The sequence below is a fragment of the Lissotriton vulgaris genome, chromosome 11 (assembly GCF_964263255.1).
Source record: "Lissotriton vulgaris chromosome 11, aLisVul1.2, whole genome shotgun sequence".
Taxonomy (NCBI): Eukaryota; Metazoa; Chordata; class Amphibia; order Caudata; family Salamandridae; genus Lissotriton; species Lissotriton vulgaris.
The window spans coordinates 165,571,467-165,593,302 of NC_141699.1; the positions used below are offsets into that span (position 1 = coordinate 165,571,467).

The 21,836-nt window shown below is 46.3% G+C and overlaps 1 protein-coding gene across 1 annotated transcript in view; it reads left to right on the top strand.

The window, feature by feature from the left end:
- The window catches only part of CUX2 (cut like homeobox 2), an 853,070-nt gene that overhangs the window by 664,805 nt on the left and 166,429 nt on the right, over positions 1-21,836 (top strand). The gene's annotated exons all lie outside the window — the stretch shown is intronic.

Consider the following 21,836-nt stretch of genomic DNA (forward strand, 5'->3'; position numbering starts at 1 on the left):
TGGCAAAAGCAAGAGGGGACAGACACTTTCATTCACAAATAAGTGGTGCAGATGGGTCTTGAACTGGGTCTTTATTGCCATCATAGATGAAAACAGGGGAGACACACACTTAACAGGCACAGCTGTCTTAACCCACAATTTAGGCTCCAACAAAGAGAAACTGCAGAAGTTGCACATGGAGGCTGGAGACATATTAAAGTAATAGTGCATTAGAGCGAAGAGCAGAATGAGGAATATATAAGGAGACCAAAGAGCATCAGTAAGGAGTGACGAGAGAATGGCCATATTTAAACATATGGCATATTATGTGGAACCTAAACCAAAAAGAAGGGAGGGGAAGCCAACAGTGTGGGGTAAAGTGATTGTAAGTGTGTGAGTGGCACAGAAGTGAGAAGAGAAGACAAACACACGAGAAAGAATAGACTGAATGGGAGCAGTAATGTATTTTAGAAGACGAAGAAGCAGATGATAGCGGTGAATAAAGCGAGAAAGTGCAAGATTTTGAAGCAGGAGTTTCACAGATGAGAGAGAAATAAATTATCTGATTTTGCAGAGATTGGTTAGATAGCAGTGGTAGATTTAAGACACTAAACAGATTTGATACTGAAAATTAAATGAGATTTTAGGTTTAAAGTATTTTATTAATTAAGTACAGTGGTACAGCAGTGAAAACCAAGAAAGAAACCAGGCAATAAAAGACAGTTTATAGCGTGAAAAATTGATGCTTTCTCCAGGGCTTACCGCCACCTGCAAAGTTCTACAGTCCCAGCTAGGCGAGAGCCGCCATGGGTGGCTTTCTCGAGCATTGAGTCCGAATGTCGATCAGAAAGCAAATAACAATCCCTCTGTACTTCACATTTAGTTTAACAAACTACCCCAACAGCCACCCATGCCCACCCCCCTTCCCTCCCCCCCGCTCTCTGTCCGGTGTTGTGCAAGGAAGATCTCAGAAACTCACAAGGCCTCTCCTGCTTTCTCCCCAACATGCGTACACGGTTCCTCCCTCTTCCTACTGGTCGTTCAAGTGATCGGTGGTGTAAGCCTAAGGAGCCTCAGGTATCTGGGGCACGTAAGCTCCCTGAATTCAGTAGCTAGTAACGTATGGAATGGTTGCCACAGCTCTGTGAATTGGTCGACCTCCCCAGCCAGTGTAAGCGAAATTTTTTCCATACCCAGTACGTGCCACAGCCTGTGTAGCCAACCCGTGATCGAGGGAATGGTGGAAGTGCGCCAGTGTATTAGAATGTTCTGCACAGCTGAGCCCAAAGCGATGGCTATGTGTCTCCCTCTCCGGGATTTCAACGGGTACATTAAGGCATTGGGCAGGCCAGCAGGGTATAGGCCGGGAAGCGGGGTAACTCTATTTCAAAACATTTATCTATTTCATCAATCACCTCCTTCCAGTAGTCCTGTATCAGTGGGCAGTCCCATAAAATATGCGTCAGTGTCCCAGTGTGCCCGCAAGTGCGCCAACATGCAGTGTCTATGAGCCTGTTCATTTCGTGCAAGCGTTCGGGAGTGCGGTACCAGTACGTTGACACCTTGGTGAAGGTTTCAGTGAGCCCCACATGATATGCAGAATGTCGCGCTCGGTATGAGATTTGCTCCCATTCCTTGTGGCTAAGCGTTCTCCCCAGTTCCCTGTTCCATCTCTCCCTACCAGGATTATAGATGTGTGTGGGTGGTGGCTGTAGCATTTTATACAGATCAGATATGAGTTTTGCATCCGATGTACGCGTCGCCATCCATCTCTCATAAGGGAGCAGGTTCCTATCCGCCGCTTCCCGCACCTGTGGTTGTAGTGCCCAATGTCTGACTTGCCAATATCTCATCCTATCTGCCTCGGCCAGCTGGTAACTCTCTTTAAGGTCCTCAAAGGTGAGGATCTCGTCCTCACCGTACACATGAAAAAGTGCTCTGCATCCTTTCTCTCGCCAGTGCGTAAAGGCTCCCGGTTCTGTCCCTGGCGTGAAGTCTGGGTTGTCCACAATAGGAGTGAACGGAGAGGGTAACGAGGTAAGCTCGAATAGTTCACTAGTGGCATCCCATACCCTCAGCGGCACCCTTGTAACATAGGAGGCGTAGAGATTCGGGGGTCTGTGTTGTTTGCGCAGGAATGGTATTTCCTGCAAGGGCCGGCCCGCCACTGCCTGGTCCTGGAAGAGCCAGTGCTTATCCGACTCCCATCTGCTCCATTCCACCAGGTACCTCAACTGTGACGCCTGGAAATATTTGTGAAGGTCAGGGACTCCCAGTCCCCCCGCTTCCGGCGCTAAAGTCGTCAATGCTCTCTTCATTCGGGGTTTACGGCCCTGCCAGACGAATTGGGATAGTGCAGTCTGCATCATCCGTATCCAGCCTTTAGGGGGCTGCAGCGGAAGTGCCCGGAAGAGATACAGGATCTGTGGTAGTACTGTCATCTTCAGCGCTGCTATCCTGCCTAGCCACGATATCGTCCCCTTGTTCCACCTCCCCAGTTCCTCTTTCACTTTCCTGCCTAGCGTCTCGTAATTAACCGCCACCATCGCCGACAGCGTGGGAGCCAGCAGGATACCTAAATAAGGCACGTGGTTCCGCGACCACCTTAGTGGGTAACGCCTCTGCAAATCTCGTCTCGTCCCAGGTGTCAGGGAGATATCCAATGCCGTGGATTTCCCCATATTCATCTTAAACCCAGCCGCTCCCGCAAAAGCCTCGAGCTCTTCCATACACGCGGGTAAAGCCCTCTGCGGATCCTCTAGCGTAAAAATGACATCGTCTGCATATAAGCTGACCGTGTGGGTATAACCCCCCATCCGCACCCCAGTAGCATCTGGGTTTCGTCTCACTCTCTGGGCAAAGGGCTCCATGTAGAGAGCGAAGAGGAGAGGGGATAGCGGGCATCCCTGTCTCGTGCCGCGTTCAATATAGAAGCGCTTCGATCCACAGCCATTGACACGCACCGTTGCTGACGGGAACTTATAACAATTAAAGACCATGCACCTAAATTTCTCCCCTATGCCCATTCGAGTCATCACCCGCTCAAGATACGGCCAGTGCACCCGGTCAAACGCTTTTTCAGCGTCGACCGAAAGGAGTATCCTTTCCCCAGGGATCCGCGAAGCTTTTTCCAGTATGTGTACTAACCGCTTGGTATTATCCACCGTTTGCCTGCCGGGTACAAAGCCGGACTGGTCCGGTTCAATCAGCCCGGGGAGATACTGTGCCAATCTCGCAGCTAGGATCCCTGTGTAGATTTTAAGGTCGACGTTTAGGAGGGAAATCGGTCTGTACGAGCCACACTGTGCCCTGTCCTTCCCTGGTTTGGGTATTACTGACACTGTGGCTTGCAGGAGATCCGGAGGGATAGCACCGGGGCAGTCGAAAGAGTTAAACAGCTTGGTCAATATAGGAGCCAAGGTAGTGCAAAATGTCCTATAGAAGAGGGTGGTGTATCCATCTGGTCCCGGGGCTTTCCCGAGTTTCAGCCTAGCGATCGCTGCAATAACCTCTTCTATCCTAATCTCTCGGTCCAGGTAGTCAGTTTGTATTTGAGCTAGGGATGGGAGAGTCACTGAGTCCAAATATTCATCAGGGTCCCCAGACGTTGTGCCGTCCTCCGCATAGAGCTCAGAGTAGAACTGTCGAAAAGCCTCGGCTATTTCGACGTCTTCTGTAACCGTGCGCCCTCCTGACACCGCAGGTTCTTTGACTCGACGGCATTGGTGTGCGATTCTGAGCTTAGCCGCTAATAACCGGCCACAACGATCCCCTCCCGTATAATATGCGTGTTTCAGACGGAGAGCCGCATATTCAGCTCTGTCCAGGTCCAGAGACGACAGGAGTTTCCTTGCTGCCTTCAGTTGTTTCCAAATTCTAGGAGCCCCCGTTCGCCGATGCACCTGTTCTAATTCCCTGACCTTTTGCGTGAGTTCTTCCCGTTTAACTTTCCTCTCCTTATTTTCGGTTGCAGATATCGTTATAAATTCTCCCTGTAGAACCGCCTTAAGCGCTCCCCATTGAGTCGCCAATGTAGTGTCGGGGTTAGAGTTATGCAGTTGAAATTCAGTCACTGCCTCGGTGATACGTTGCACCACAACTTTTTTGTGTAGAAGAGTGTCCCGTAGACGCCAGACTCCGCGCTGAACCGGGGTCGACGGGGGTAGGAAGGTCCCCGAGACCGGTGCATGATCCGATAGGGAGATGACCCCTACCTCGGAGGCAGTGGCCATGTCCCGAACCGGGCCAGAGACCAACAGATAGTCCAGCCGGGCATATGTTTTGTGTGCGTGCGAGAAATAAGAATAGTCCCTATCTGTGGGGTGAAATCCTCTCCAAAGATCGTGCATATCGAGTTCAGCTAGTTGTGTTTTTTCATAGTGTTCGACAGTTCCCCGGTCTGTGGAAAGCGCTGCGCTGATCTGTCCAGTGAGGAATCAAACACCAGGTTCAGGTCCCCCCCCAGAATGAGATGCCTGTCAGGAGATGCTGTGACATCTATCAGTGTAGCATGAAGGAAATGGTCCTGACGCTCGTTTGGGCAGTAAACCGACCCCACCGTGTATTGCAGAGGCCCCAACTTAAATCTGTATGCCAGCATTCTCCCTTTTTGCTCAGCTAATTTGTGTAGCACCTCACCCTTAAAGGATTTAGATACTAAGATAGCTACTCCTGCCGTTTTAGTGGTATGGGAGGAAAAGAACTGTGTGGGGAAGGAGCGGGACCGTAACCTATGACAGTCACCAGCCAGCAGGTGCGTTTCTTGCAGCAGACAGATGTCTGCCTGTGAGGCCTCTAACAAGGAGAGAACTGCCCTACGTTTTGTGGGATTGTTTAGCCCTTTCACATTCAAAGTCACTACTTTCAATTCTGCCATACCAGATTAATGTAACCTTCCAGCACCTGTTGATCAAGAGCAGCAAGCGCCAAACCTGCCTCCGGATCGGTCTGTGAGTTCTGGCTAAGCTGAGTGAACATAACGGAAGCACCGGACAGAGCTTCCCCGAACTCCCCCCTCCCGGATCCCAAGGCCCCCGAACCCCAACTCCCCGACCCCCTCACTCCCTTCCCCCTTACCCCAACTTGAACCCCAAACGGACCCTTCCAACCCATCCCTCTCAACCTTCTGTAGTCCAAATAGTCCCAGGCCTGCCCTTCTCGGACAAGTCTGTGGTGAATTACCTTCGTGGGCGACTTGCCACAAGCACTCCTCCCTCGCCTTCCCGCGCCCCCCCCCCCCCCCCCCCCCCCCAAAGCCAGCTCCATCAGTAATGCATTGTCAATCTCCCCCCGGAGCCACATTATGCGGTTAGCGCCACTTCTTCCTCAACCACCGAGGTCTCGGTTGCCGTTCGAATTGCTTTCGCCATCCCAGCTCTGATTGTGGGCGAACTCGGTCTCTGTGAGGCACTCTGTGTCCTGCGTCTCGAGACCCTCCGCCAGCCTTCATTAGATGAGTTCCTCCTCCGTGGCGTGGACGATTCCTCCTCCTCTGCTGTGATCCCTAGTACTTCACAGACGTCTTGAAGAGACCGCAGCTGGTGCGACTCTCCATTCCATCGGAATATGAGGCGAAAAGGGTGCCCCCATGAGTAGGGCGTATCGTGTTGTCTCAGGAAGTCTGTTGCAATCTTAAATGCTCTGCGCTTCTGGAGCGTGGTCGCAGCTAGGTCTTGATACAGCGCTACTTGGTGACCTCTAAATGTTATTGTCTGTTTCTTCCTTGCTTCGTACATAATCCGCTCTTTCAGTGGAAAGTCAGGAAGGAAAGCCAATACATCCGGAGGGGGCCCTGTTGCACGCCGTTGCGGGCCTACTCTGTGAGCCCTATCTATCTTGACGGGGAAATCTGTAGGTTCGCCCAGGACGGTGCAGAACAGTTCCTGCAGATAGGCCACTATGCCGGAGGTCCCTTCTGTGGACGGCACTCCCCGGACCCTAATGTTGTTTCGTCTTGATCTGTTTTCCAGATCTTCATTATGCAGTTGAAGATCTATGTGTTGGTCTCTGAGGCGGAGTACCTCCTGCTGCAAGTGCGTAATCTCTTCGTCCTGTCTTTGCGTGGAGCTCTCAACTGCGTCTACCCTCTCCCCGAGTCCAACCACTTCTCTGCGCAGTTCCCGTACTTCACCGGCCACTTCCTTTTTTAACTCTTGAAAGTCTTCCCTCAATGTCCCGAAAAGGGATTCTAAAAAGGATCTGGTGACCGGGGGCTCTCCGCTGCTCCCCCCTTGAGATCCGCTTGCGCCTCCCGACTGTGTTGAGGTCTTGTCTCCTTTACTTGGTGGTTTATTGAGCATTTCCGTGAGCGTGCGGTTACTTCCTTTGCCGCCCTTCTGCCCGGCCATCTTCCTTACTGCTCCGCAGCTCGTGTGCAATCTGCAGCAGGCCCCAGCCAATCTGTCACCCGACCAGGCCCTTATCTCTGGCGTGAGCCTTCGGGAGCCTCCGTTACTTAGCCCTGCCCCCGATGGTTTCTTTGACACAAGGTCGAGCCCCCGAAAGGCCCAGACTGGCTACGTGTCAGGTGTGATTCGGTCTCAGCTATACGCTCCTTGATTGCTCCAGATGCGGGCAGCAGGAAGGCCCGGGCCCGCAGACCGCTCAGCCCGATCGCAGTGTGGGAGCACCGCCGTGTCAGCAGCCGCCGCTGCTCCTCCCTGCTCCGTGAGCGATTCCTCTCCCCAGATTAGGCGGTTCACCCCTGTCACAGGCGCCGCAAGGCCTCAGCCGCTCAAGAGCAGCTCGCTACTGTCCTAATGTGCGCTACCCCATTCAAGTGAACCCCCCTCACCTCCAACGTCTGTTCACTCAGGGGGAGCTCTGCGCCACTTAGTTGCTGTCCCCAGGCTACTTCTCCTTCCCGGCTGTGCACCGGTTACCAGGCGCCGCTGTGTTTTCCAGACCACCCCGGTGCAATATGTCGCAAACTTTCGCTCCACTCAGGGCAATTTGTAACTCCTCTGGGGGCTCCACATCCAAATACACTCACCCAGCCTGCACCTCACCTTCTCCGCTGAAGTCGTGGGGGAAGGGGAAAGCTCTGTCCAGGGCCCGGCTCCAAGCATTCCGTCTCCGACGCCCCGGCCTGCACCACTCCGGCCCCCAGGTGCGATCCGCAGGGCGCCTAGGATCCTCCACTTTCGGCAGCTGATCACTCAAGGGGAGCCTTTCCCAGCCCCGTCTCCGCTCTCCGGGCAGCGTCACTGTTCAGGCTTTGCTTCGCAGGCCCGGTGCCGCCGCGGTGCCAGTTCCACTCTGGTGTTGCGCTCCGCAAACTCTTGCTCTTCTTGCGGTCTATCCGCAATGCCCCTGGGCGCTCTGCTCTCTCTTCGTCACCCCGAGGCGCTTCTGCCGGATCGCGGGGGGTAATTATGCCCAGGGCCCGGCCCCGCTACAATCTGGCCTCGATATCCCCGACCAGGACCGCTTCAGCTCCCGGGGCAGTCCGCCGATCGTCGGTGATCTGCCCAACAGAATCCGCCACTCCTCTGGCGCCCTCAGCCTTCGGCCTTCTCTAGCTAGGCCGCAGCCGCGGCCTCGCGTAGCCCCGGGCCGGGACCGAGTCTCCCTCACCACCGGGAAACCGGTCAGCGATCTTTAAGTCCAGGCTCACTGTGCCAGCGGGTCGCCAATGGTCCTCCGCGCCCCTCCTGAGCTTCCGCCAGTACCCGCAGCTGCACCAGTGCAGCCTCGCCAGTGGTCCCAGCCTGCGTCCTCTCCCAGTCCGGCCGCAGCCGCGGCCTCGATTAGCCTAGGGGGCGGGTCCGGGGCTCGCCGCACTGTCCACGGTCCGATCAGCTCACCTCGGTCCTAGGCCGCCGGCACCGCCGGTTCATCTGTAGGTGGCTTCGTCTCAGCAGATCTTCCTCCGCAGCCCCCAGGGTCTGCGCTATCGTCAGCCGGGCCTCCAGTCGGCGTTGCTCTGCCACCGCCGCTTGGGGTTCCAGCAGCCGGGTTCACCGCTCCTGACTCTGCGATCGGCGGAGGAACCGGAGCTCCACTCAGCTGTTCCCCTATGCTCTCCCGACCACACCCGGTCCTCCGGGCCGATTGGGGGGGAGAAAAGCTTGAATTCAGGGCTCAGGGCCTAGGCGGGCGCGGGAGCTCGGGAGGAACACATCCGTTCACTCCGCCATCTTGGCCACGCCCCTAAATGAGATTTTAAATTCAAAGCTATGATTGTGTGCAGCTCTAGAAAGGAATAGCCGAGATTGCTGTAAAAGGAGAAATATGTGAGAAGCAGGCAAGAAGAGAGAATTACATTTTTCTTATAGTGTTTAACTCACTAAAGGGGGAGAAGATCAATTGAGGCACCATAACAGTTAGGTAATAATAACATAATGAGCTATGATATATGACAGCAGAGGGAGAGAGATGGAAGTAGCACTGAAAGGTTGCAAGACCTTACACAAGGTAAGCAAAGCATTGTGAAAGTGACCCTAGAAGAGGGTAAATTTGCGACGCCACATGGCCATCTAAATACAGCATGCCAACAGTACACCATAGGGCCACCTGTGATGCTCATGGCATCTGAACAGTGACCATGCTGTAGGAAGAGCCCGTGACATCAGGCTGTCACACTTGATACGTACAACCTGTAAAAGTGACCAGAAGAGCCTGTGAATGCTGTTGTCCGTCAGTGACACTCTGTATGAGCATGAAGGGTGGTTGTGCATTGCTCGCCGGACAGAGCCCCACAGTTTGGACTGCGATGCGTGATCAGTATTCGACATCTCCTAGTTAACAAGTGGTATGTCAGGGACAAACGAGTGACAAACTGGGCATTAAAAAGTAACAGTTTGGAATCCAAGTAATTCTATTTTATAAATGAGATTTGTAAAAGCAACATATTTCTTCACTTATTAAGTTGCATTAAATTGTAGAAAGTTGGGGATTCCTGATCATATAGTCTATCATAAAAATTTAACACCCACTTACATCTAGGATATATTGGCAGTAAATGTGTCAATTTGGCGGGAGCAAGCACTTGACCTCAGGGCGCATGATTAATGATTTCATTAGCATCCTGCCATGATCAATAGCCTTGTTATTCAGATTCGCCATCGATAATAATAAGTATCATACACATCTTAACAAAGGCACAGCTTAAGGTGAAGTGAGGTGCTATTTGTTTTATTGCTAACCTCAGGGATTCTTCCTCCTCGCTAAAAATTGTTGTAAATATTGTAGATGATTAGCAAGATTGATGATCCCTACTACCTTTGGCATGAAACCCCATCTGGGATAGATGGACATGATCGATTGCACCTTACCTAAGCCTGGACTGAGTTCATTATCCCCAGAGATTAATTAGAATTTTATTTACAATATCTCTAGTACACTGTCTCACCTGGAGGATTTAAGGCCCTCGCTTACATTACAATTACTGTTGTAAAATATTATATTGTACCATATAGGTGATACAGCGCTGAAAGTTAATCATCGGTCTGCAGGGCTTGGTATGCAAAGGCATTTTTGCCCTGTCCACCATCCTTTGTTATGAGTTCTGAAAACGTAGCAAGGTCAGTGCGGTCAGGAGTCAATCTCAAACTGTGGGGTTCTCCAGCTTTCAGGCCTACGAAGGGATATTTCCAGACAGTTAGGACATTGTTTTCCAAAGGCCCCTACAGGTTACAGCGGTTGCATTAACATACATAGGCTTGTAAGTTCTAGAGAATGGGTAGATGGAAACTGGGAAAGCGTTTTTTGGGCTTTATCTGCCTTCGACCCAGTTTGTACCCGTTAGGTGCTCCATTATGTTTTTTGTGTTTGTCTCTTTTGACGGTTCCCTCTGTAGTTTTCTTCCTCGTAGGCACAGCTCTACCAGTGTTCCTGCTTCCCTCAGGTCCTCTGCAGTTCCTTGTGACTTACCAGTGTGGTTCTGTTATAGATATATCTGACTGATTCCGCAGGACCGATGCTCCCTTCTCTTTTGGTTTTCTGACTGTAACCTGGTAGCCGAGGGGCTAATTATAGAGCTACTCCTAACGTCATCTCAATAAGCACCATATTGAGTCTGAGCTCTGGAGTGATGCAGGCTTGTTAAATACCCACTTCTAATATATTGTGTGGTTGTGTGGTTTTTTGTTATATAAACCTGGTCTAGCAGATCTTTGTGAAGTGCAGAGCAACATTACCATCTGGACCTCGCTTATCTCTCTCTCACCTGACCCTTCTTTTCCCCAGGGTAGAATGATCTCCTGGGGTGTTTTTGCTCCCTCTGAAATGTGCTGTCTTAGGAAGAGAGGTGGATTTCCACTACTCCTGAGCAACCACAACCAGTTGAGTTCTGAAAGTTTGACATGCACCATCATAGTTGTTTTCAAGCAGTAAGAGGTGAATCCACTTCAGGAAAAGGTGCAAGCTATTAGTAAAATCCAAGATGAACTAAAGATGGTCAGTCAAGAAAGGGCATCTTTGTTAGTCTGTATTAACAAGATGGCGCCCGGAGCCACCATATACTCCCAGACCAATGGTACAATTTCCACTCTTACTTCACCCACAGCTTCATAAATATAAATCCATTGAGCACCTTAGGGAGTAGCTTAATGGTTCAGGATTTAGTGGCAATACTGGTGTGGCACTCCCTGAGAAATATTCAAGTGATCCTCATACTTTCTCCTTATTTCTGGCCCAGTGTAACCTCCATTTTTAGCTTTCCTACAAGTGTTTGCACCTGCTTTTGCTCAGTCTTGTTTATTCTATCACATCTCTCTTAAAAAGCATTGGCCTAAGCTACCCCACTAATTCTAAATAAACATACTTTATATAAATATAAACATATTCTAAATAAATTCTAAATATAAGCATATCTAGCTTGTTTCTGAAAAATTTCAAGGTCGCTTTTGGTAAGAGAGAAACAAAACTGGATACTGATGTGAAGTTACTAACCATCAACCAAGGCCCTAGAGATGTGTTTCTTATAGTTGGTTTTTTAAACAATTGTTGATGGAGGTTACCTGGATGGACGAGGATGCAACTGCTGCCTTCTATCTTGGTCTTCGATATGAAACAAAAGATTCCCCGGCAGTGGTAACTTGACCTGATTCTCTGACTGACTTGATTGATTTAGTATTGCATATTGAGTTACAACAGAAATGGCATAGTTTGGAGAGTCAAAGAACGCTTCAACTTTTTTAGACTAATTCCAAAGATTCCAGTTCTATGTCTCCTCCCAAGACTTCTGGGAACAAACCTATGCAGACTGGTAACATGAGAAGACCTCTGACATCTAATAAGAGACTGAACACAAGAAGAATCGTGTCTCTTTTGTGGGAAAACCAGACACTTCTTACATACCTACCCAAAGAAGTCGTTAAACGCTTGAGCTCGACTGTAAATAACAACCCCAGGTCAAGCCCTAGTGTAGATATGGCGTTTGCCTCTTCCAAAACGTTTTATTGTGTGGCAGTAGAATTAATGACTCCATTGGGCCTTGTAAAGTTGTGGGCCTTACTATCACGGAGTCTTTGGTTGCTTCATGGATATCACAGTTCAACAAGCTAAGAAGATTCCATGTGTCAAGAAGGCAAAGAAGGCAGTAACTGAAGAACTCCTCAGAGTGGGTGGCACCTCTTTAACATCAGGGAAGGTGGAGTGGGAAACTACTTCTGCGAATATCCACTAAAACTGGACTCTATGGAAACAATAATATTTGAACAGGTGCAGCTCCTGGTTTACCAGTGATTTTGGGAATCAGTTAGCTCATGAAACATAACCCTGAGATTTACTGTGGTATGGCCAGTAATCATTTTACAGACCTATTTTGTGAAAGTCACTTTTTCCCAAAGGAAGGTCTACTCAAACAATACCCCCTGTCCTATTTGATGGTGACCCAGGCTCAAATCTCTCACAAGTTCCCGAGCTGTAGAAGGATTTTGAAGATGTCTTCAACAAGAAGGTAGCTGCAACATTACCTCCTGCTACATTACCTCCACAACGACCCTATGATTGTGCCATCGAGTTACAGCCTGAGGCAAAGAGTCTGCATGGAGGACACATTAACCCATTAACTCCAAAGAAGGTCAGATCCTGAAAGAATTTCTTGATGAACATTTAAAGAAGGGATGTATTTGTCATCCCGCTCTTCTGTGCATCAACAAGGAAGTTCTTTAAAGAAGCCTAGATTGTTCATGTCTTCATATTAAATAGACTTTTCCAGATAGCCACGGTTTCATCTGCTACGGAGAGAGAGGCGAGAATGTTTATTTACTTTACCGTTAAGCATCTTTCTAACCTACATGACATTCATTTTGAATTGTGGGCAACTATTTTGCTCTATAACTAACTCAGATACAACAGGCAGTATTGCTTGCACTTTTTCTGTTGCATTACAGAGGAATAATTGGTAATATCATAATATTCTCCAGTGTTAGCCTTACTCTATGCATGTGTACCAGTCACATGGCCGTGGATGGCGCCCTTGCTTGGGTAAGATGCCAGTGTAAGCCTTGCAAGATACGGACTGTTGTGAGCAACCCAGCAATGAAGTGAAACTTTGAATTTTGCACTTTTTAGAGTTGGTCGGCATTAATCAAGACATTAAGTGTAGCTAAAGTCACAATTCCTCTGCTTTATGGGCATTTAAAATAGTTCCATGAAGGAGTGAATAAAGGGGTTGAAGAAGCTATCCTGTTCTTTTGATTAGGGAATGACGATGTCATCCCACCTGCGCCTTGTACCTTCATGAGCACATCTCTGATCCCTGTGCCATCTTGATGACTGTTCTAAGAGGAACTGGCAGTCATTGGCCACCAGACACGCCCCACTCCTGCTCATTCAAGAGCATTCAGCCAAGTGGCTGCCTTGGGATAGTACCAAGCAGTATTTCCTATGTGATTAAAGTAATAAAGCAATCTAAGGTCTGTAACTGCAGGAAGAAAACAGGCTGCTCTTAGAGGCAGAAGGAGCTGTCCCTGTCAGTGGTGCCTCTGAAAGGCCAGCAGGGCTGGGGTGGAAGCCAGCCACGTGTTAGCCGCTTATTACAGGTTCAGCTTTGGGAGATCCTGTGATTTCTGTCTAGTCTGATGTGGAATTGGTTGTAATGTAAGGAACGCGTCATGTATAGTGTCTTTAATACTTCTGAACTGAGCCCAGTCAAGCTCTCAAGCAGTGAGTCGCTGTCAGTTGTGAGATTCTAAGCAACCTTTGAAAACAATCAGTGGATTCCAGCAGCTGCAGGTTCCAGCTGTTGCTGCTGCTGCTGTCCCAGGCAGTCATTCAAAGCCTTGATGCTGTGTGGGGCCTCCTTTACACTTTCAGGTATGGGCCATTGTTGATTCTGCCTTAAGGTGCAGTCTGTATATCGTTGACAATATCTCTGTAGGTGTGTGTGTAAAGCCTTGCGAGTAAGATTAATAACACTTCCTAAAAACGTTCCCAGAACATCTAATTCATAACACATATGTTTTAAATCTATGTTGCTATACCTTCAGATCCAGGTCCCTGAGGGAGTTCTGTATAATATGCCCCATTTGGCACATCAGACCCTTTATGGAATGTGCTGTTCATTCCTAAAACACATACTTTAACCATCTTTTCTCTGATCAACAACTACGCTCAATTCTATGTTGCTTGATTTTTTTTAACAGGTTAAACGTTGCACTTTTATCAGTACCATTCACTTCCATTGACAGCAGACTTCTATCGCCAATACAGTACATTTCGAATTGTTGGTATCTATCAATTAAATATCTAAATATGTGACTATTTTCAAAAAAAGCACTTTCCCCGCTCTGTTACTGCTCTATGGTGGGCTTAAGTGAGTATCAACAAGAAAAGCCTCAATAACACAAAGTAGTTTTATCTTTAAAGTAAAAACTGCACCACTCAGGGGCCATTGGTATACTTTAAAAAGAGAATATGTTAAAAAAGGAAACGAAAGAAGGCTTTGATAGTCCTTTGTTTGTAACAGCATCTCAAAGTCAGTGAAATAGACTTGCATATCTTTATAACTACAAGAAAGCATGAGTTCTCAGTGTGAGGTATATTACTGTCACCCTGGTTAAGACAGGCCATTTGAGGATGTTAATCTGTCGACAAGACAAACCAGTCAAAACTGCTAAGAAGTGGCTGTTAAAAGATCATTAAGGTCCTCTTGAATTTGTATTACAATGAAAGCCGAGAGAAATCAATCCTTCTAGTAAATTCAAATATATAAGAAAAAGACCCAAGAACTCTATACTCCAAATTACATATACACTCAGTATAGTTCCTAATTCTATTTTCACTAAGGTCCACAACAACTGATCATAACTTTTTCTATTTGTTCTACTAAAAAAATGGTATGGAGAGGCCAATAAATTTTTAGAAATAAAAAGAATTAGGAAGACACCTCACTGGAGAGAGAAGATTGATTTTTTTACCAATACAAATTACACAATACACACGATGGTGGTTATTTGCGCAACAAAGTAAATTCTTGTTAGAGTCTATAGTGTCTTGTGAATATGAATAGCAGGACCCTTCTGATCCCTGATTGACTCCATAGGAGAATGACGTAATCAGTTGGTTTAAAAAGATGTGCACTACAGAGCTCCTTCTGTGGTGTGGTCCTTTTCATGCTATGGGGCTGGGAAGGACTCTGCAACTGGCAATGGGTAAGGGATACCTGCCCCGAAGAAACAAGACTTCTCTCCCTGAGAGTTTGCCAAACTGTGGGTACGTAAGTGAAGCAGTCTACGGTTGACCTATGTGGAGTCAAAGCACCACTGAAGCCAGTGCAAGGTATTCGAAGCAGGCGAAGGTCCTGCGTAGGAGACTATACACCGTCTGCTAGGAACCTACTGTTAAGGCCAAAATTAGGGGTTCTGCACCACAACATACCACAGAGCCATTATATGAATAGAACGGCAATGCTAAAGGCAGCAACAACCAGGTACAGAGAAGCACTGAAGGCAGCCATAGCCAGGTGCAAAAGCGCACCAAAAGCAGAAGCATCCAGGCACAAAGAAACTCTAAAGGCAATGAAGACTGGGTACAATGCAGAAGGCCAAGGACAGTGACGACTATATGCAAGAGACCAAACCGTTACTCATCTCCAAAGATGGAAAAGAGGCCATACAACGACAGATCAGCCACAACAACACAAGTGAGCACGCAGCCAGTGCTTACAGATGGTGCAGGTCCAAGTGGGCAGCAGATGTCGCTGGAGGGGGCCCCACTCTCAATGGCAGTAAGTTCCACCACTGGCTACAGTGCTGCAGCCTTCCTGAAACCATTGCTTCCATTCAATACTACCATAACGCAGAATTTTGGCACCAGATGGACTTCATGGATCAAAACATTTGATTATTTAATCGATGTGCTAGAAAAAGTGGATGACAAAAAGATCATCAAGTACTTAATAACCTTGCAGGTGACGGAGCGAAAGAAGTGATAAAGAAAATACCACAAGCTGATGAGATATCTTACTGGCAAATAAAGGAGGCATTAGGTACATGTTCAACCAGGCAAGACAACATACTTGTGAAACTATGGATGAGTATGTTGAAAGTCTTGATGCCCTCATTAAGCATTGCAAGATCAGCTAATTCAACAATGAAGAAGTAATAGGGTCTCAGAGTCATCAATAGTTGACTCTTTCAGATGGTGTATGCTGAGAGAGACACTCAGTCTAGAGAAGGTACTTGTGGCTGCGAAAGCAGAGGAACCTGCGTATCGACCAGCTGTTGATATGGAAGCTGGGATAGCCCAGAGCAAATCAGCTTTGAACATAAACAATAAGCAGAGACACAAGGTCAAGGGCCATAAAGTGATGTCTCTGAGTAAAAATACACTGTGTTTCTAATGTAGATTCTCCTTCCCACACGCAGGTAAATGTCCCGCCATTGGAAAAGTATACAATGGTTGAAGGAAAGAAAACCATTACATAACGGTTAGCAAAACGCAAGAGAAACTGCTGTGTCACATCGAGAAGAGAAAATGGATGCCAGAAAATTCCAGAAGCACTCTAGCCACGCCTACAAGGCCAAATGGCGACATCAATTGAGGTAAGTGGAAACTAAACGAAGTCGATCATCATCAAAGTCGTCTTCTAAAGGCTCTTCAACATCATTGTCGAGCGGCAGTGAAGAAGATGGCTGTGAAATGATGACGTACACCACTAAAGGACGTCCACATGTAAGTTTAGCCGAATGCAGAGAAGAACTCAAGTCTAACAAATATCGCCATGTGAAAAAATGTAGGGTCATATGCATGAACATATTTTGACATAGATACAGAATGGGCAAAACCATTTGATGCATCTGGCCCCAAATTCATTTGGACAGTGCCCTAAGGTCACACTAAGGAAGAATGTTTGCTTCATAGCTTTTATCATCGACAGTGGTGCATTGATAAACATCATGAAGGCTGAAAAACAGAACATACTGTCTCCGGTGCTCCGTCTCACACTGTCGAAGACAAAGGTATACACGTGAGCTGCCTCTGCTCCATTCCAAAATCAAGGACCATCTGTAGCAACCACGCAACACAAGAAGACAAAAAGTGCAAGAGCCAATTCATGTTCTTCAAGGTACATCGTCGAGTGCATGTTTGCTCAGTTTCAGTACTGCTGCTGACATGGGGCTGATCTCTGTCATGTATAACTCGAATGCACATGCTGAAATAGTGAGTCAGTTCCCGTTGTTGTTTCATTGACTAGGAATGCTTAAGACAATGAAAGTGCAACGCCACATTAATGAGACGTCCATACTGTTGCTCAACAACATCGTCAAATTGCTTTCCATCTCCAGGAAGATGTTGAGAAAGAACTTGAAGCATGATATCATTGAACACTCTACTGGTCCGGGGCCATGTGTTTCGCCCATAATGGTACTGCCAAAAAAGGACAGTGGAGGATCTGTGCGCATTTGTGTTGATATGCTCCAAGCTAACAAGGCAATCGAGGGAACTGCACCCAGGTCCCCATAATGCAGACTTGATTACACAGCTGAAAGCACCAAAGTCTTTTCCCGCCTTGATCTGAACAAGGGGAATCATCAACTCGAACTAGAAGAAAGTTGCAGGTACATTACTACCTTTTCAACCCATGTGGTTTGTTCAGATATAAAAGACTATTTTTTGGTTGTTGTTAGCTGCAGAACTTTTTCATGACGCCATTCGCATACAGCGTCACAAGGTTTTAATTACAGTGATGCTATACTGGTATTTGGGGTCAATTGAAATGAACATGACAAAGCTCTTACACAAGTATACTATTTACTTGCTGACGCAGGTCTCACTTTGAACTCAGAAAAGTGTGAGTTTCACAAAACAAAACTCGAGCATATATTCTCTGAAAAGGAGATGGCACCAGCTCCACCTAAAGTGCATTCCTTATCATCCACTTATCCCCCACAAGATGTGACCATGCTGCAATCTTTACTCAGCATGACCAGTTACTATTCCAGATACATTTGTGACTTTGCCACTGTCAGTGCCCCATTGAGAGATTTATCAATGCTGAATGCTCTGTTCAAGTGGTCACATGAACATGATTAGAGCTTTAAGAAAATCAAACATGCATTTGAGAATTCGACTGAAATGGTCCTTTTTGATTCCAAACTTCATACTGAGATTGTAGTAGATGCAAGCCCAGTGGGGTGGGTGCGATCCTTGCCCAGCACAATGGATACGACAATGCTCAGAGACACATTGTGGCTTATGGAAGCAATAGTCTGTCGCAAGCCGAACGTGCTTATTCCCAACCTGAGAAAGGAAGCCTAGCTGTAGTTTGGGCTTGTGAACACTTCCGTGTGATTCTATACAGAAAGCACTTCACCCTTGTCACTGATCACCAGGCGTTGCTCACCATTTTCGGGAATCTGAAAGACAAGATGCCCCCTCGCATCGAGATGTGGGGGTTCCAACTGCTAGAGTATGATTACACTCTTGTGTATAGGCCAGGGAAAGATAAACATTGCGCTATTTTTCATGAGCATCATTGCAGTGTGACAGTACAATGTCTGAAGCAGCTGAGGCATATATTAACTTCATAGTCAAGTCAATCACGCCTGCATTAATATCTGTGGAACAAATTCTTGCTGCTACGAACACTGATTGAGATATGATTGCACTCAAGGGCATTATTGCACAGTAATACTGGAAGAAACATACTTGACCTCTTACAGATGACTTTGAAATCAAAGTTAAGAAATGTGAGAGAGGAATTTTCTGATACTCAACAAGGCATTATATTATGAGGTTTCCGAGTTGTCATTCACAAGAGTCAGAGACAACTAGTCATTGAACTAGCTCACAAGGGTCATTGTCGCCACTAAGAGAGCTCCCCGAGACAGAATGTGGTTTCTTCTCCTTGATAAAAAGTTGAAAGAGATTTAAAGGCCTATCATTTATGTAACTGCTTATCTCCCAAAATAACACAGCATCCATTAGTTATGTCGGATCTTCCAAAGCAAGCATAGGAGAGGATTGTAGTTTTTTTCTTTGGACTCATCAACTTGGAGCCTCATCTCACTGTTGTCATTGATGAGTACTCATGATTTCCCCTTGTGGAAGACCTGTCATCAACTACACATGACAAAGTCATTGGGACATTAAATGACAGTTTTGGACAGTTTTGCAACATAGGGGGTTCCCTCCATTCTTAAGCCTGACAATGGCCCACCTTTCAATAGCCGACAGTTTAAGGACTTTCTCACTAATATGAATGTTAATATCAGCAAGGTACACCTCTCTAGCCACTGGCTAATGGTGTTTTCAAACAATTCATGGGCACTCGAAAGAGTGTATTTCAGCGTGCTGCGCAAGTAGGAAGTGGCCTCAAGTCAGCTTTGGATTAAGGCCTTTGGGCTTACAGGTCAACTCCCTAATCTATGACAGGTGAAAGCCCCGCCACCTTGATTTTTGGGAGAGCCATGGAACCAAAAATGCCACAATGGATCACTAATAGGTCGACAGACGCTGACGAGATACGTACAACGGATTCCTTTCACAAGTCCAGAAAGAAGACCTATGCTGACAAACTTCGATGTGTTTGGGACACGGTTTTCAGGGAAGGAGACCAGGTCCTGGTCAGACAAAAACGCAAACGCAAGTCTGACGCTCTGTTTGATGCTAACCCACTGAGGATTGTGGCGAGCAAAGGACATATTGTGACCGCTCAACGTCCCGAAAAATCCATCACAAGATACTCATCACGTTTCAAGCACCTGCCATAAGGTTCTTCGACTTCAGATGTTCTAAGTGAGACATGTCCGACTGAGAATATGGAGAGCTCAACTCCTACACCTGCATCTGTGTCACCTGTACCCACGGCAGGCCTCTCTCCTATATCTCATCAACCTCACACGATGAGATATGGAAGACTGGTTCAAGCACTTCAGTGACTCAATGGGGAACTATAATGTGCATATTTAAAATGTACACTTCTTATTTAACAAAGGGGGAGATGTAGAATCTTGTGAATATGAATAACAGGACCCTTCTGGTGCCTGATGGACTTTGTAGGAGAATGACGTAATTGGTTGGGTGTTTCTGGGGTTAATAAAGTTTATGACTCAGTGCGAGCAGGTAACGGTTGCACTCTGAAGAATAAAGAGGTGCAATATTAACAAAAAGAGGGAATAAGAGGAGCACTCTATAAACACTGATTGAAAATTAATCTGCTTTTCTACAAGGGTGCTATCTGCTAACTGTGTTGGCTGCACAGTGTGTGAAATACTCTAGTGAAATGTAAGCTGAGCCTACATGCAGAAAGCACTGTTCCTAGGGAGAATGTTATTCTCACAGTTTCTTACAATTATGTATTCTTGAAGGTATGTTATCAACACATATCTCTTTCAAAGAAACACATTTTATTTCTAATAGAACAAATTTTGGTTTATAACCATTGTTATCTGTTTAGTTGTAGATACAAGGTACAATTTTCTGGTACTAAACATAAATTGATTGAAATGCCTATATTCAACTGTACAATACTTTTCTGAGATGAATGCACTCATTCGTGGTTTTCATATATACACAGTCATGAGAACACGTTGCATTATTTTCTTTTACGGTAACTAAACTTGCGAAAAGATGTCGCCCAATGCATTTCGGGAAACCCTGTTCCCTTCTTCAGGGGTGAGTCTCTTAGACCACGTCACTGTAAACTGTATGTCCTCTGTGTTCGTCACACGTAATTTAGGGCCAACGTGCACGTGAAAATGTAACCAAATAATCCTACTGGCTGAGATAACAAGCCAAAGTTTCTACGGTCTTCTCTGTTTACTGAAGGGGAGCGGGTGAGTATTCTTTATGCTTCTTATATACTCCATGGTAAACTCTGTGTTAGTACCGCAGTAATACTTCTAGTCACCAGCCTTGATCGGATCAAGCTCAACAGGCGTATACACAGAGCAGAAGTTGACATTGGCTGGTGACTAGAAGTATTACTGCAGTACTAACACAGAGTTTACCGTGGAGTATATAAGAAGCATAAAGAATACTCACCCACTTCCCTTCAGTAAACAGAGAAGACCGTAGAAACTTCGGCTTGTTATCTCAGCCAGTAGGATTATTTGGTTACATTTTCACGTACACGTTGGCCCTAAATTACGTGTGACGAACACAGAGGACATACAGTTTACAGTGACGTGATCTAAGAGACTCGCCCCTGAAGAAGGGAACAGGGTTTCCCGAAATTCATTGGGCGACATCTTTTCGCAAGTTTAGTTACCGTAAAAGAAAATAATGCAACATGTTCTCATGACTGTGTATATATGAAAACCACGAATGATTGCATTCATCTCAGAAAAGTATTGTATAGTTGAATATAGGCATTTCAATCAATTTATGTTTTGTACCAGAAAATTGTACCTTGTATCTACAACTAAACAGATAACAAGGGTTATAAACCAGAATTTGTTCTATTAGAAATAAAATGTGTTTCTTTGAAAGAGATATGTGTTGATAACATACCTTCAAGAATACATAATTGTAACAAACGGTGAGAATAACATTCTCCCTAGAACAGTGCTTTTTGCATGTATGCTCAGCTTACATTTCACTAGAATAAAGAGGAGCACCACAAAGCTCCATGTGGCTTGGTCATTTGCATGCTGCCAGGCTTAGAAGAACGCTACAGCAGCCATGCTTTTGGATTTTCTATTAGTTGGGCACTCCTCATCTGTTTCGTACTCAGTAGACATTGAATCTTTCCTGCAGCATAACAGAATCGCTTGTAATCTTTGGCGTAATATTGTGATTGGAAATTACATAAGATTGGGAGTTCATATATTTCTCACCTGGGGATAAATTATGTGTGTTCCTTTCCCAATAACATTGATGCTAGGTGCCTATTTGATTAGGGCAAATGAAACAATATGTAAAAGTTTTCATAACCTGTCTACAAGAGTCTGGCCTGATGAGGAGATTAACTGAAAGAAAAATGGTTGTTTTTCAAGGAACTATTGACATTTTTTAAGTTCCTGATGTTTTTTGAGGCTTTGCCACAGAGGGTTCTAACTCTTTCTTCTAGGTGTCCTCCTGTTGATTTGATTCTGGGCACGGACTGGAAAGCCTGGTTGGTACAGCAAGGACTCTCTCTCCTCACATAATAACAATCTGAAAGAATATGTTTATGAAATAATAACATCATTGGATATCTACATTTTAACTAATTTTAAAGCTGTTGCATACATATGTTTTCTTACAAACATCGACTGTGAATTGGTTTGTATTGTATTGTCCTTGGCAGGATGTAAGGCTGGGGCTAGCCGGGTTAGGGTTCAAGCCTCAAGACTCAATTTGAGCAAATCCTACATGGATGCCTTGCATGATAATCGGGTTTAATTAAAACTTTTCCACGTAATTAATATATTCTGGCTACGGTGGCTAGACATATTGCTGAATGTAGTGCTTGGAAACCACGA